We start from the raw sequence: 18,008 nt of genomic DNA, 5'->3' as shown, positions 1-18,008 counted from the left end.
GATCTCTACGACCGCTTGGCGCGTACCGATGAAAGGGAATTCGATCGCGATTGCGTACACGATACGAAGTTACGTAATTTTACTCGTTTAAAAATAAAACTACATTTGAAGAACCAGAAACGAACAAACTCATTCAGAATTCATTGTCAAGTGAACAAGAAACATAAATATATCGTTTTAACTTTTACACGAACCGTTTCGATCATTTTTGATTGTCTTTATCATAAAATACAATATTCTTCCTATCAATTCGCAAAATTTAATTCCAATCTTCGGATTCTTCTACTTTGCAATTCCGTACGATTATAAAAGAGGTGACCAGAAGCGAAATACAAATGGCACCCTAGTTACTCGACCGGCACTAAATCTTGGCTTGATCTGTTATACCACAAGTTCAGAGTGAAGTCCGTGGGCGTTCCTATGTCTTTATATGCACGGAACAGTAAACTCCCGAGCGTCTACTTCATACTTTCCTCGTCCTGGTTACTCTCCGCGAACTTGGCACGTAAACGTTTGCCGTTGTGTTCCAGCATCAAATAGTTATCGTTGAATGCTCCGAACATAATAGAAATTTGAAGAATTTGAAAGAGTGTTTTTCGTTCAATCTCGCGGTTTCTTTGCCTTTCAAAGAAAACCTATCTTCACAAATTCTGGACATTCTTGATAAAACGAAGCATGAAAATTTCAATAGTGTACGAGCAAATTTGACACCTCATAAAAATGGAACTCCCAGAAACATCTATCTGATACAACTAGGTCTAATTCATTGTTTATCTAACGTTATAATGAACGGTAAGCTTTCAGAGAATAACTGGTGTTGTAAAAAAGAAATATTGTAAAAAAGAATGCTCAAAAAATTTCAGAACCAATAAATACAGTTACGTACGTATATATAAACTGATTGTTTATGAAGATCTTTTACATTCTTTGTCCACATTAACGAAATAACGGTATCCGGCTGATATGAAAATATACAATTAGTACCCCAGATCGGTAAAGGAGATTGGAATTTTCGTGGACGGTTTCGTGGCATCCTCGTGATGCGACTAAGAAAAATAAAGCAAGGGAGGAGACGCAGGCCTAGACGGCGGTAACAGCGGCAGGTAGACGGCAGCGAAAGATGAGGCCGACGGCCTCGCACTGTTCTCCAAGAGGTCGACCCACTTCGTTCGAAGACGAGAGGGACCGTACTGGTAGGCAGTTGGGTACATACGTACGATGTACACCGTACATACGTAAATATATAGACCTTCCCCTCTTTCTCGTCATATCTCCTTCTCTTTTTATTTTTATTTTTATTGGATCATACTCGTAGAATCATGAGTTCTACTTGCTTCTTCAAACTTTTTTATCATTTTTCAAAATAACAATATGACGAATCTAAATATAAAATTAGTATTTTCAAATATTTGTTAAAGAAGCAGAAAGTAAGAAAAAGAAAGAAAGAGAGAGAGAGAGAGAGAGAGAGAGTCGCTATCCAAAAAATTCTTTTCATTAAGACCAAAAATGAGGTAGAGGTGGAGAAATATCGGCGGGAGACGACACGTGGTTTCTGCAATAGCACGACTGGCACGAGACTCCCTACTACAGCTCTCCTTTGAAGCGCGGTTTCCTTGTCTCCACACTGGACGCAATGAGGCGATCCTCAAAGCGCGACCGGTAGTCGAGCCGCGTGCACGTGCTTTCCGGAGATGGTCTTTCGATCGACGAAAATCTACACGCTGTTGTCACCGGTTCTTTCTTCCGTCTTTACCTGTTTTATCATTCATTCTCACTCTTCAATCTTATCGAGATATCGAGTTCAACGAAAATCGATCTGATCAGATATTATCTGATCTTTGTCTCTGAAACAGTCTATATATGTGTTTTAATGAATTTTTCGTGTCTTTTATGAACTTGTTCACGTGTCATTAAAGTTTTGTTGAATCGAAAAAAGAAAATATAAGTGTCTCGGAAACAGAAAGGAGCCTCGGTTTCTAAAATTCCTTGAGAATAGAAAGCAAGTTTAAGCCTGTCCGTAAACTTGGGAACGGATCCAATGTCCCCGAAATAAATTATCGAATATGACTAGAGACTGAATGTGCAAGCGCAAAGCCGACAGTCCTCCTGAGGAAGAATCGGCATCTTATCGGTGAGTCCATCGTCTTTTAAACACAACTATGACATGCAAGGTCGACAACGTACGCGTTTTTTAAAGTATCTCGCCGGAGTAGGTTACCGGTTATCAACGTTGCCGCTCGAAAGTTTCGAACGGTATGATAAAAAACTGAAAAAATTGGAGAGAAGATGGAAACGTCAATGGATCTATAATCCGATGATAAATTCTTCGTCGTTTAGCGGATTAATTCGTCTCTTTGAAAAAAATATTCAAATTACACAATTTAAAAAAATAAATAAATACTTATATTTTTTTTCGTCAAATGCAAACCGGTCCTTTCTCTCCCCCCTCCTCTCTCTCTCTCTCTCTCTCTCTCTCTCTCTCATTGATTTTTCATTAAAATCTATCCGAATACAAATAATATCAAAGCGAGGAACAAAAAAATGTTTTTACGATAATGAGTGAAACTATGTGAATTAATGGCAACCGAAAGTACTTCGTTCAAAGAACGTGCACTCGTTCGTGATACTCGATGAATTATCAAGCATCGTTACGTGTAGAAAACGCTATAAATAATTATATGTTTTAGTTGAACTATGCGTATGATTACTCTTTAATTAACAGAGTTAAAAGATTAAAGGTTCGACGGTACAATTTCGAGATACAATACCTTCAACATCGCTAGACTTTCGCCGGGACTTCAAACGTTCTCAAGTAATAGTCGGACAATCTTCTCGTTAATAAAACAAATAAGAAAGATATAATAAATCTGTTATGAAGCATTTGTCTTTTTCTTTCTTTTTGAACTTTCTCTTAAAATATAATTATCAAAAGTTCTGAATGATAGAGAAGTGACAGCAAAGCGACACAACGATCGATTCGAATCACACGTTTCACGTTAGCTTCTTAACTCTCGTAATTGGAATCGACTACGATCGGTCCGAATAGTACTTGTATAGTAATAGAGAAGAGAAGAGAAGAAGAAGAATTATTGCTATTAGTCCGAAGGCGAGATGTAGGCAAGCGGCTAGAGACAAAAGGAGCGTAACCCACTTTACGTTAGATGGTTCGTAATGGAGAATTGTAGACGACGTCGGCGACGTTTATTTAGCTAGCGGTCACTGGAGCGATTGAACTGAGCGGAGATTTCCACTCTTTATTCTGAGCGAATCGAAGATATCTCTCTTCGTGTGATTAATCGTCTCAGTTTACGATACCTGTAACGAAATGAGCGTGTAAACTAGGTCGACTGTCCCTCGATTCCTTTTCGAAATGAGCGAATCCGTTTACGATGCTATCGTGCACTTTCACTGATTAGTTGCGCGACTAGTCACATCGTATTCCCTGGCTTCTAAACGACGATTGAAAACGATTTACAGTAAAACTGTAGACATCTATTTCTAACGTATTCCCCTCAAGATAGGATTTATTGAACATACGAATCTTGTAATCATTTTCGATAATAAAGTAATGGAGATTGAAATCGATAAATAACAATTGTTATTTATTATAAAGAGACTATGCTCGTCGTTAGATCGTTGAAAGAAAGGAAAGAAAAGAAGGAATGAGTTCGAAGATGAGTAAGAGTTTCGAGCATCGCTATTCCGCTCCAGATTTCGTAACGCGGACGTGCCGATTCGGAACAAATTAGAGATGCTTTTGTTCACGATGGATTTGGGTCTCTCTCGCGAAATCCGTTAGACCGTCTCACCGTCACGGTCCCTGGGCCATAAAAGATTTGTCCTCTATAACGTGAACTATTACGATGAGGACAACGAAGGGGACTCTCTTCTTCTTTCGACCCAAAAACCAACCGATCGAAATAAATTTAAGAAGTTTAACAAGTTCATCCGATTGGATGATGTTAATTTTTATCTCCCTTTTTCTTGCTCCGAGCGATAGTATAACCGTTAATAAAACTGAACCGTTTGATCATTAATTCTGGATGGATTAATTCTCTCTCTCCCTCTCTCTCTCTCTCTTTTTCTTTTTCTTTTTCTTTCATAATGAAGCAACATACGATTTGCAAAAACGTAAAATTTACAAACATATAATCTGTTGTTAAAAATTATCGTTACCAAGAAGAAAAAAAAATGACTTTGTGTGAAAGTAAATAATAGATCGAAAAGTGACATAGTTTGATTTAGATCTGATAGAGAGTTAGTGAAAATTCTAAACGCGTTTGATAAGCAAACGGTGCAATCGGTTCGTTCCTTCGAGCCAAAAAACGATATCTCTTTCTTTTCACTTGGTAGACCATAGTTGAATGAAGCATTAATTATTTACAATGATCGCAAAGTCGTCAACCTCACCACACTTTTATTTTCTTTGAGCTCATAATATTCACGTAAGCATTGTAATGGGGGAATTGTAATCGAAGATGTGAAAAATTCAAGGAAAAGAGCTGTCGAATAAAAATAATCATTGTTTCCGGGATCAATGTCATCTAGAGAAATTTCCACGACGACAAACAAGCGGTTCTTTTCTACTATCTTGAGCTTGTCTACGACGATCTCTCTTCTCTGACACGACGAGTCGGAAGTCCTCTTTTCTCTGGAAAGGAAAACATTTTTAGACAGCGTTCTTGAGAGAGAATGCAAGTTCAAATTCGCTTAACCATCTTTCTTATTGACATTCAACATTTGTTGCAACGAATTCATATATTCAGTATAAATTTCTGTCCTTTCAAGAATCCGAATCTTTCTATTTTTCTTTCTTTCTCTGATTTTACGATTGATCATTAAGTTGTTCAATATCTTGGCGTTATTGTGACCACACGTGGCTTTTAAATTCAGCGAAGCATCAGATGATTTGGCGTGACTCCTGTAATCATGTCATCAGCTAATTCTCTCTTTCTCTTTCACGATTCATTTCAGTACTAACAGCTATAATAAAATAACAACTGTTGTTTGCTAAGTTTGCATAATTTATTATGTGATAATGAAAGAAGATCATTAACATATAAAAAATACTCAATTAGTTTCTTCTAATCTCTTTCTAGTTTCTTTTTAATCTCTTTTAAAGAATTTTACTATAAAATTCGAAAAATTCCGCAATCTGAAACATGTGTTACGCAAACCATGTATATATATATATATGTATATATATATATATATATATATATATATATATATATATATATATATCAATCAATGATTATTAAAACACAAAACAATGTTATTTTCTTGGTAACTTCAACCCGCAAGTATATACGATACAAGAGACCTTTAGTTAAAATCATAAAAGAGAAAGGAGTTAAGAAAGTACTTCCCACGATCTCGATTGTCGCGATACCGTGATTAATATGAGAGTCGTGACGGATCATACACGGTGTTTCATTTAACTTCAATGTAACATATAACGACATGAAAATAATCAATTAAAATATATAATAAAATAATATCAAATGTCTGTATAAAATATAAAAGTAATAGAAACTTAAGTAATAGTTTTTTAATTTTAATTAATTATGTGCTTTAATTAAATTTTTTCATCGCGACTTGCTTTTTTCCAAGTGTTCTATCGTTTCCTCAATTTCGAACGTTACATAAAGGAAAATTAAACGGACGTATTCACGGAGTAAGTAGGCTTATAGACTTGTAAAGAGAAGATGAGGAAGATTCGCTCGGCGAGAAAATGTGCGTGTATCGGTGACCGGGCGCTTTTAAAACAGGCTCTCTCGGCGCCATTAAAATGCGTCGTTCGTCGTGGAAACACCCTTTCCAGTCTGTCACATTGCAGCGCCGCCATAAATTTCATCGGGTCCAACAGGCTGCTCTAAATGGCGAATGCCAAGATTTCTACAGGAACAAAACGGTCACGAGTTAGAATCCAACCTTGCCAATCACCGATTCAAATCTTAAATATCTCTCTACTCCCCCAATCCAAGATAGACACAGAAAGAGAAAAAGAGAAGAGGGAGACTTCTTCCTTTTCCTCTCTCGTTTTTTTCTCTCTCTACTCGTATCTTCTTTTTATCGTTTCATCGCCCACGGCATTCACTCATCGACCTTCTTACGAGAGATCCGACTTTTCCGTATGTCGTCCTCGATCTTTGTAGCGATACGTACATGTAAGAACCAATAATAGCGTGTTATTTATCGAGGTTTCCCTCACATTTTTTGAAACTTCCTCTTTGTATGATGGAAATGAAAAATAAAAAAAAAGCTAATATTGGACACAAACCAGAATCATTACATCTGGGTTAAATTTTCGAAAAGCGACTTTGGTAGATGCCCTAAGAAAGAGAGAGAGAGAGAGAGAGAGAGAGAGGAAGGATAGGTCAAGGTAGATGGCACGTGCCCGATAAAGTTTTCGCTTTAAACGCGAGACATCGCGTGAGCGTCTCGTCGCACGAATGTCAAAGTCTTCGCGCAAAGAAAGCATACACCATATGATTCAAAGAGAAAGAGAGAAAGAAATATTCTTTATTGCTCCTTCTTCAAGCTTTCACTTTGATGTTGCAAATATTCTAGTAATTCAAAAGGAAATGAAGCAGAGGGGATATAGTTCAAATCAAATATTAAGAAACAAAGTCTTTGACACTTGTTTTAATCAATGATCATTTTTTTTCGTTTAAATCTGTCCTGATAAAACACTTTTTATTCATATGATTTTAAATTATGGCATATAATTTTTAAAGGATATATACAAAATCAATGAATCTCTATATTATCTTTATTATAAATACAATATATGTACTTAATTATTTAATTGCAATAAATATAAAAAAATGAACTCAAAATTCAGTTCTGAGAGACAGTAGAAGAAAAGAGGAAAAAAATCAAAAAGGTTTCGTCATATTGAAGGGTTTAAATACAAACGGGTTTAGATATTTAATTGATTATTTTTATACATTAAAAAAATAAATTGAAAACGCTCTAAATTAAAATAATATTATCATAATAAAGATGTGGAAAAGACTAAAAAAAAGTCGTTAGAACATTAATTATCAAAAACAACAAACATAAAATTATTGATTATGAAATTTAGAAATTTAACGATAGTTTCCCATAAAAGAGAGTGTTGTTCTAAAATGTATAGCTTTCTGAATTATTTTCCTGATGCTATACGGAAAATAATAACTATAAGATCATACAATTATACCTTGGGTAGTGTTATAATTTATTTCTTAAGGTTTATTCACTAAAGTAAAATTAAATTATACAACAAGAAGTAACACAAATTTTTCAAAGTATATTTCCTAAAATCTGAATGCAGTAAATCGAAATAGCATTTTGAAATTGAATACATAAATTAAATAATGATTAATAAGAAATAAATTTTTTAAATACACTGCAGCTAATTAACTCAGCAGTATTTGTGTTGTTATTAAATATATTAAAATAGTAACTATATCGAAACTAGCAGTCTTTAAGTACAATCGCTTATTTAATTAATAAACACTTGTTAAATTAATAAAATTTGTATTTTTTTCGTGAATGAGGTATACTTTTTGCTATACATATTAGTTCACTGCGTGGAAAGCATTTATGAAGTCGTATTGCTCGTATACAATTTTTTTTTGTGCTGTCATGTAGATTATACATACATAAAAAAGGAAAACTTCGTGACATAAGTTTAATGTCCGTATCTTAATTAATTAATAAGTAACACATATTAGAGTCAGTGAATTACAGTAAATAATTAAGAAAGCAGTACACTTTAAAATCACACACTTTCTTGCGAGGAACTTTAAATTAATAAATTTGTTAATTTCATAGTCAATAATTTTACAATTTTTTTATAATTAATATAATAACGATTTTGTTTTAGCCTTTTTCAAATCATTGCAATCGTGTCATACTAATCTACAGCGATTTTAATCTGTTTTGATGTTGATTTACTTCAATTTAATCAATTGAAATCTTCATTAGGAATAATTATATCAGAACCATCATAGAATTTTCCAAGTAGTAAGTGAAAATATAACATTTTTGTCAGAAATAATCTGTTATACTTTTCACTATCTCAAATGGAATTCTCTATGATTATTTCTAAAAAAAGAACTTTTCGACCGGCACGCGAAGTTTTCACGAGTCAACGAAAGAATTCTCACGCGAGGCGAAATCTCGTTACGGTGTAAAATATCTTTCGTGGAAGAGAAATCGACCGAGTGCGCCGATATCCCTAAACACTTTTCTAATTCGACGTCAAATCAAAACCTTCTCATGAATTGCAGAGGTACTTATTATCGAAATATGTATATATCTTTCCCTTGTGTTCTCATAACGTCTTCAACTCGATAATTTTCTGCATGTACATACGATTATTTCCTTCTTATGAGAAACGATTTTAGAATAGAAAGTTTCTTAGAATATAAAGATCAAGTATGAGTATTAAAAATTGAAGTATATTAATAGCTGCGATTAGAGATATTGAATGTGACATTTATCTCCAGATATTTAAGATATTTCTCAATTATTGTTGAAATATCTCAAAGAGAATCTTTAATGAGAAATGGTGAATCACTCGTGTGTCATGGAGAACACGCCGAGTTCACGCTAACTCTCTCTCTTTCTCACGTTCGACAGATAACTTTCACTGACTGAGCGGTCTCCTCTTCACAAGATATCGATCGCGGAATCAAGAAGCAAAAGCGGACAATCGACTGAAAATTTTGTGTAATTAAAACTGATCATGAAGAAGGATGTCGACGCGTGCTTGGAAACTCTGTTGCGTCTATTTGTTACTGCGTTCAAGTATTCAACGAATATACTTACATATGTATGTATGCGGATGCACACACGCAACTGATTTAATGCTAATTTTACCTATTATCAGTATGATTATCGACAACTCGACCACGATTCGTAACGTACTCGGAAGCTGGTATTTAGCTTGATTTATTGACTCAAGATTCTTTGCATTCAAGCAATAAGCTGTTTTATTTTTCAAATTATCTTCTATAAAATATTAATCTTGCTCCATCTTAGTTCTCTTTTATTAGAAAGAGACAGTCTGCATCATAAAATTTATTAAATGTACTTATTTTTAAACTTAAACTAATTTGAATAACCTGTTTTCTAAGAAAAGAGAATTTATATTTGAAATAAGAACAAATAAAAAATTAGGAATGTATCATCGAAATAAATTGGTACGCTTATCAACGAACGAAATACAGTAATGATACAAATATGTCGTATGTCTACTTTCCCCTATCTTTTTTTACTTTCACGATCGAAGTCGTCCGAGTATATAATAGTACATACTTAATAGCATCATTTGTTCTTATTTGAATGATAGAAAAAGATTTCGATGTTTCCAAATATCTCTAAACTTTCATACACCTTGTGCTGTCGAGTGTACATCTATGTATAGATTGTTGTAGAAAGAGAGAATACTGAATCGGCTCAGCCTCTGCTCCGTATCCGTATCTCGGCGATTTCATTAATCAACGTCGCACAATAGAGGCGGCTTTAATTGCACCTGCCCGACGACTAATTAAAGAAAATCAGCATCGTACGCGATAAGATCATCTAAACGGAACTAACGAGCCACATACCGTAGCTCGATTCTAATGGGAGCGAGCGAAGCCGAGCGTCTCTCTTCTTCTTCTGTGAGATGGAATCTCGATGGCGGATCGTCGAGCACGTACAACGACACGACGAGTGTCCATTCAACGCCGATAATGACGACTGCTCTTTCTCTTTCTCTCTCTCTCTTTCTCTCTCTCTCTCTCTCTCTCTCTCTCTCTCTCTCCCTCTCTCTCTTTTTCTTTCTCTCATCCCCGTACTCTCGTACTTTCGTACTTTCTCCAAATTAGCCCCGCGTAGATACGACACGCTCGCTCACATTAGATAGGGTTGCCTCCCGCGAGCTCTCCTTTTACTTTCAAAACTATTGTAGAATGCGAAAACGGCATGTTTCTTGAAAAACTCCTGAGAAAATTTTCCGTCGTTCGCATTAAAGCCAACGTCCCCGTGTTCTAAAGTAATTAGTTTTTATTGGAAAAAAAATTACCGGAAGTAGAACGCCGAGATACAAATTTTCTCTCTCTTTCTAATAAAGTTCGTTCATTACGTTAGTTGAGTTCTACGTGTAAAAATCGTGCTAAGATCGTGCACGTAGAATCTCTTACGTTCTGCAAGACTATTCATTAAAAACAAAAAAGAATAATGTATAATATATATACATAACTATGTACATGTATCGTAGACTTAGTAATTTTTTTCGAATTTTCAACTTGATTTTACATATCAATAAATCAATGATACACGTACTTATGTATTTTCTCGTTACTAGAACTCGAAGCGACGAGAAAAAAGAAAATCGAGAGCTTGAAACACTAGGTGGATATGCATGATACTCGAACGCCTTGCGTGTCTCATCTTTAGGTGGTTAGAAACGAGACCATTTCGAAAGTGATCTCCGTGCTCTATCTCCCGTACGTTGACTCTCATCTCCATTGACAGTGACGAATAAGAGTCCGGTAGATGCCTTTAACTTTGGGAATCTTCTCAAATTTCTGATTACAGCACGTCATTCCTATTAGTCTTTATCAAAAAATTCTGTCGAATGAGATCATCAACTTAAGAGATCCCTTTTGGTGTGTGAGTAAGGAGAGACGAAAATAGAAAAGGTTAAGGGACCATGAGATTTTAAATCATACTTCGTAAAATTTAAATTGATCGTAGAACGTGTTTCTTTTTTAAGAAATTTCGATGATGAAGAAGTTTCATACTTTTGAACGTTCTCCTTCCGCATTATGAGATTATCCTTCTTTTATAGCCGGATTCAGAAAAGAAGAAAAAGAAAAAGAAGCAGAAGGTGGTAGCTATGGACGCGATATTCTGATAAATATTGACCAGTCTGGTTGAGCACGCTCCAGCCTACATGCGATATCCATGGTCACGATTCTCGATGCACCCAACGTGTTCTTCTATTGTCATTCTTAAAGCACAATGCTAACGACGGGAGGTTGCTACACTGTTTCTCGACCTTTAAAACGGTCCGAGAAACACTCGAGGGAATAACGGACGATTTCGAGAATATTTTCAGCCATTGAAACGATCCCAAATACGAACCTGTTTTCTTTGGAAGTAAGATGAAAATACATAAGCTATTGTAAGAAGATTGCAAAAATACGATGCTTTTAAATGAGATTTCGAAAGGAGTTCCGTAGACCCTTCTTGATAATTTGTAAAGTTTGATCGATTTTAAAAAAGGTGACAGAAATATTATCGATCTTACGGAATTTTTGAAAAAAAGGAAAAGAATTACGTCGTTCTCGGAGAACTTACTTGGAAGCAATTAGTGTTGCCAAGTCGAAAGTCTCTATCTCTCTCTTTCTCTCTCTCTCTCTCTCTCTCTCTCTCTCTCTCTCTTCCTTCCTCTCTTTTGCTCTTTCTACTTAGCTCTTAAAACGTGAGTTATTAACTCGATGGCATAGGATGTACGCGAGTCGGTAATTGCTCGCCCGGTGGAGCGTTTATCTCGAGTGGAGAGCCAGTCTACTCTCTTTATCTCTCTCTTTCCCTCTCCTACTTCGCAGTCGTAGCCTCATAGACTTTCATTGAGTAAGATTGGTAAGAGTAAAACATAATGCTCGGAGACATCGATTAACGGTAACTGTAAACGACTTTACTCTCCTGGTCATTTGTATTAACCTGTGTACAGTACAGAAGAACCTACGTTATCTGAAGTACTGCAAGACATATGAAATAAGTTCCAATCTTGAAAATCGTATACACTTATCATGAAAAAAAGTAAAATAAAATTAATATAATACTTAATTTAGATTCCTGTTTAGAATACAGAAATAAGATATTCCTGTTTATTCGTCGACGTTGTCGTTTTATATCTATCTTTAGGAGAAATCTTTCTTGAGCATTGACCCTTTGCGCAATGCGATGTTCTCTTTGGGCTCAATCCAAATAAGAATACTTGTACGATAAACGATTTTGTTGTTTTCATATTCTTCCAAACACACATCTCCATCATAGAAGAAGTATGTTCGTAAACTGTACTAAAATACATATTAGTCATTCTTATGAATCATCGAGGATTTTCCATCGCCGTTCCGTTTTTCAAGTTAACATGAGTGAGAGAAAGAAAAAGAGAGGGGGAGGGAGGGAAAGAGAGAGGGAGAGAGAAAGAGAGAGAGAGTAGATACTCGAAGACTTTCACTTGATTAGACGAACATGCTCTTAAAAATTCGTCGATAAAAGAGCCACGTACGACGAGGAGGAGAAAAAACAAGCCAGTCGAAGGACGACGACGGTGGGTCCTCTTTTCTTTTTTACGGACTACCCAAACGAGAGTAAGATTTAATTCACGATAGGGCACAGTCGAAGGAGAGACTATATCGAGGCTCGTAATCACTCGGACACGTTGATGTATCGTGCCCTGGAGCACAGCTCGTGTACTCGCCGCGTTAATTACGGGGTCTGCGTCTCCGGGAAGTCCTCCTTTGAGTGCTCATTGAAATTTGGCCGGGAATACACGCTAGGTTTATCGGTCCCTTTTAGAAAGTGAAATCACGATGTTACTTATATTCGATCGAGTGGAGAGAACGCTTTATTCTCTTTTTTTTTTTTAATCTCGACATTCAAGATACATCGAGGGAGACACTTAATTAGTCCTTACGAGGGACTCACGTAAAGAAAAGATTATCTCGTGTAGAACGAGTTCGCATTCCTTTGTTAGAAGATACCGAGAGAACGAGAGAATATGATTTGTATAAGAGAATTTCGCGTTTATGGGACGAGTGTATACGGTACACTCACTCGTTGTAATACTAAATACGTAAGCTCGGTCACGATACGACTTGGCTCGATTATTATCGGTATGAACGGTCAATGACGAGAACACTATTGCGATATGATTATGATCTTTGATTAAATGCGAACGAGAATCGAAAGGGGCGGCGTGAGTCGAATTACATGATACGTAGAATTGTTAAAACGGTATTAGAAGTTGAACATTTATTGTTAAATTCGATTTTGAGGTCGAAACCTCGTCGATTAATATGATCGTTATGAAATTTCCGAAGAAGGACAAAAATGTCTTCCACAATTTAATTCGTTCGCATTATGACGTATTTCTTAGAATCTTAAAAGAAATTTAATGCAAATTAATGTGAAACTCGAAAGTTTGTTCCATACTCATTTTTAATATTTTCAAAAACTATAACTTTCGAGATAGTCGCATTGATCTCTCAAAGATTTAATGTTTTATAAATTTCTTCCAAAAATAATCTTTCCGCATTGTTTCATTAAGATCTCGCTTTTTCTAAGCGCTTTTTTTTTTTTTTTTTTTTTTAAGTAAAAATAAATCTTTCGGAAGTCCAAAGCAATCTTCGTACTAGATTGAGAATAAAACGAGTATCATCGGAAGGTCTATGATTTAGTAGTGATGAGAGAAGGCGGAAAGAAAGAGAAAGATAGACACTACTGGATCATTACAGTACTCTACGAGATACGTGCCGTTCTTTCAAACTAGGGATCCGCTAACATTCCTATATACATTGATAGATCAATGATCATATCGTTCTATCTCCCTTGTCTCTTTTCTTTCTTCGATGTTACTGCAAACCTCTTTCGATGTAGGTACTTATTTTACCTCTTTACGAACACTATTACATTTGTTTCAAAATGGGAATCATGAATATAGTCAAACAAAGATATAACGACTATTGAAATAAATTTGTTACCATCTGTTTTCGTTTAAAAAACTAGCTCGAACATTATATGACTTCACTTTCCTCTTTCTAACCCTCCAAAGAACAGTAATATATCTATTAATAGAAAAGAAAAAAGAAAACAAGTAGAACTTAAGTTGAAAAAAAATCAAGCTCGAGGTAGCACTTTAACCAGCATGGTTTCGAGAGTGTCCGTTCAATGAACGATCCTTCTCCGACGAACTCTTCCATCCGTAGCCTCATACTCAACTGCAAAGTCAATACCGATGTTTACTCGGTAAATATCATGTGAAAAATACTCTTACTCTCTTTTTCCCTCTATAATCGGAAAATCATTATATATAAAGACGAGGTTTATAGTAGAAATCCAATTAATTTAATTTCGTTCGATCATCTATCGAATTAATTTGAAATCGAAGCTCGTAATAAATAACCGTGATTGTACCGTTCGTTTAAATCAATTGATTTCTATTTATTATAATCGTTTGCTTATTAAAATCAATTATATCTGTTTAGTAATTATTTGAAGAGGAAGATATAAATTGTCATTGTTAATAAGATAACAAACAACGCATATACAAATTAATCGGTCGAACTAAAACAGTTGCATTCGCCATCTACCATTGTAATTATCGCAATCGTAGCTATACTTACAATCTCTCTGCGTTTCCATCTTCGTGAATTGTTCGTTTACTGGTATAAAAGCAGTCCCATCTTCAAGTTGTACTTCCGTTAATTGCAGCAAATTAGAACTAAAAAAGAGCACGTGCCAGGATCGTTTCTGAAACATGGCCTTTCCGCTTAATCAACATACTATTCTACGCTAAACTAGAACTAATTTGATTTTAAATAGATAGATGATAAACATTTTTAAATATATCAAATAATCACAATCCAATTATCCAATGAAATTAATTTTGATAATGTGATAGTACATGGACAACTTTTTCACTGTGAGTCATCATTGATCAATCCATTTCCTCACTGCTTAAGTTTATTAGCCACCACTCCATCTTTAAAAACATAAGCCATGCAACTTATGAGGTACGATATCAAATAGTAGATATCGTTTTCTCTCACCTTATCGGAACAGGCTAGTAGAAGCAGGAGTCGCATGTGGTTCGCTGACCGTCAGTTGCTCGCCGTTGATGTAATAGTTATATTCTTAACGTAATAATCGTCTTAAATTATTAATCGGCTAAACAATTTTATGATACTTATATTATAATTTTACAATTTTGAAATACGATTTAAAGAGAGAAGACGATATTTTTATCTATCTTTCTCTCATTTCTCCCATTTCTTTCTCTCTTCGTCTCTCTCTCTCTCTCTCTCTCTCTCTCTCTCTCTCTCTCTGCCTCTCGCTCTCATTCTTTGATCTCTAATATCGATAGCGAAGATTTAAAAGGATTAATCTATGGTTCTTAATCTATAGAACTTGAGATTTTTAAAGAATCCGACGTGGTAATCCTTCATGAACACTCAGCGACCCGAATACCGAGAAACTGGAATGTATATGTTATACTCGGGAATAACGTTTCCGCGATTCTGACTCATAATCCGATTTTGCTCGAATCTCGAAAGTGCTTACATTGAATATAAACTGTGATTTGATTTTATGATACGTTAACAGAGTTGATAAGAAAAAATTGCATAGTAGTAAAGAAAGAACAAAATGAAAAACTGAGATAAAGCGTAGGCGAGATACGAATTTAAAATTTTCATGGAGTCGCAAGCTGGAGAATACATTTCAATGTTTGTTACATCGAAACATAGCGTTCCCCTGCTTCCGAGACGATAATTCGTGTTAATTTTACAGTTATTTTCCACCTTCCTTTTTTCTAGCGCCACAACCGCCGCGTTAGGAAAGACTCGACTCCTGGCGTAGACTTGGTTAATTAAAACAAATGAATAAACATTAGCTAAAGACCGTTGCTCGTGCGTATTGCAGCACGTATCTTTGCTCGTTCTATCTCGGTTTCTCTCTAGTCGTTACTGTATTAAGGAATCGTAAGTCGTTGATATTGTCGACAGCGACGGCGTCGACAACGATGTCGACGACGAAAAGGATGCAGCGTACTATTTTGCATCGACCATTAATCGATGATCTCTCTAGTGTCAAATTTACGAGGGACACGCGAGATTGCATTCTAAACGGTATTTTATCTCCTCGGATCGATCTTTTCTTCGACTTCCCGAATTCTCTTCTCTTCTCTTCTCTCTTCTTTTCAAGATCCGGCTTCTTACCAAGTTTTTCGTATCCCTCTTACAAAGATCTCTAGAGTTCGCTACAGGCCGTTAATCGGTTGCATTTATCGCTCAGACCCCGAAGTATCCTCCTCGTTTACCGTACGTGTCATTACGTACGAGGCATGCCATAAGAAATTCTTTGGAATAGCGTGCGATCGACTTCATATGCAAAAAATTAGAAATATGGAACTTTGTCTTTCGAGTATTAGAGAGTATTAATTACCTGATATAATTAATGCTCGATCGTAGGAAGGAACAAAGCAAAAAAAAAAAGACAAAAATACGTTTATCAGGACGATTGAATATACAAAAAAAAAAAAAAGCAAAGTTCACCGGTATTTGACAAAGAGAGAAGATCGCGATCCTATCCTCCCAGTTAAAGCCCCGATGAAAAAAGAAAAAGCACAGACCTAGAGGAGAGAGAAACGGCTCACGGCAATGCTGCTCTCGCAACGGTTCGTAATTAGTGGAAATAATTTCGTCATTAATCGCGTCATGGGCCGACGGTCGTTCGTTTTCTCTTTCCTCTCCTCTACAGCCGCCTCCTGCGGCTCGGCCATCGTTTTCTTTTACCTCCTTCCTCGTTCCTCTTCGTCGTCCATCGTGCCAACATTCTTACTTCTTGCGCGGCTCGATGCACAACGACGTAGGACTTAAAGATAAACAAGGAAAAGCGATACTTTGCGTTAAACGTCTCTTGTCTCTTTCTTTCAAATTCGAGTAGGGATCACGATAATGAAATGAATCGCAAATTGATTAAATCTCGAGCGCCTGGTATTTTGCGATTAAATTAATTATATGTGTTGAGCATCGAACGTCCCTCTTGTTTTTATCGGAAAATTTTTAGAGAACGTAGAAAGCTAAATATAATTCTAAGACGGTACACTAGTGATAAAATCGATCAGAAATTAACTTAAGAGTGATAACATAGCACTTGTTTGAATCGCTGTAACGAATTTTGTAAGTTCTTCTTCCGGTGGCTTTGAATAAAAGATACTGGAGAGCATAGGATGCGTCCTGGAAGAAGGACGAGCAACAAGATAGCAGTTAGCAGTGTAGAAGAGAACGCGTCGAGTGAGCAGGGAGAAAGGAGAGAAAAAGAGAGAGATCAAGAGGGAGAGAGCCACGATGGCTGCGATGGTGATGGTCAATGGTTGTATACCGGTTAAGCCGTTCAGTGCTAGCCCGGCGTTCGTCACGGCTAAACCTTAAACCACTCGACTTATTGAATATCCGCGACACGATCGTCTCTTCGGCATTCTTATTTTGCCTTCCGCAAAACAACATCCAAACTATAGCCTTATGCTTTTTTTCTCTTTCCAAGGGATGTTCCAATTTTGATCATCTTCTTTTAATTTGATATATTGAAAACTAAAATGATTTTTCGTTAAAAAAAAAAAAAAGAAGAAAAAAAAAGTAAATTTCAAAGTCGATCGTGTAACTTCGTCGTCGTTCTTAATTTTATTCTTTTGAAAGATGAGAGAGTTGAATGTCAAAGATCTATAACAGCTTGCGAAATTCTTGAAAAAGCGACATCACAATGGAGATATCACCGTACGTTAACGTTGTTGTTACTGGCATCGTCAAAAGGACGCGCTTGGAGATTAAAACGTCGAGCGAGCAGCCTACCAGGATTCGAGGTGATCGCGGATGAAGTGATCACGCGAAACGGACCAATCGCGGATCAGGACCGATCCCAGAGGTTTATCCAGGTATTCCGTACTTCACGAAAAATCTCTTTTCCGTTTTCTTTTTTTCGTCGTCCATTTTTTTCATCGCAAGATTAGATGACTACAACAATGACCATTGTCGTCTCTCTTTCAAATGAATGCACGTGACTCTTCTCGTTAAGAGAGGAAAGTCAGGGATGAGTCGAACGATGAACTCGTCGATCTCTTTCTCCCTCCCTCTCTTTCTCTCTTTCTTTTTATCCGAACGACCGATCTCAGCTTCTGGGCGGCTTCTTGAAGAAGCTCAGCTATCTCTCTCGCTCGCTCTCTCTCTCTCTGTCTCTCTCTC

The 18,008-nt window shown here is 36.2% G+C and overlaps 1 protein-coding gene across 9 annotated transcripts in view; it reads left to right on the top strand.

The window, feature by feature from the left end:
- Positions 1–1,640: 1,640 nt before the first annotated feature.
- LOC124946728 (serine proteinase stubble-like) overlaps positions 1,641–18,008 on the top strand; it is a 33,480-nt gene continuing 17,112 nt past the window's right edge. For 3 of the 9 annotated variants that reach the window (XM_047487875.1, XM_047487878.1, XM_047487871.1), the window contains exon 1: positions 15,315–17,701. The gene's annotated coding sequence lies outside the window, so the exon portion shown is untranslated. Of the gene's footprint in view, positions 2,132–15,312; positions 17,702–18,008 lie in introns of those variants that run through there. The other 6 variants (XM_047487876.1, XM_047487873.1, XM_047487872.1 and 3 more) reach the window with 5 other exon arrangements.

The sequence above is a fragment of the Vespa velutina genome, chromosome 2 (genome assembly GCF_912470025.1).
Source record: "Vespa velutina chromosome 2, iVesVel2.1, whole genome shotgun sequence".
Taxonomy (NCBI): domain Eukaryota; kingdom Metazoa; phylum Arthropoda; class Insecta; order Hymenoptera; family Vespidae; genus Vespa; species Vespa velutina.
Note: the sequence above shows the minus strand (reverse complement) of the source record. Positions and strands in the feature narration are given on the sequence as shown.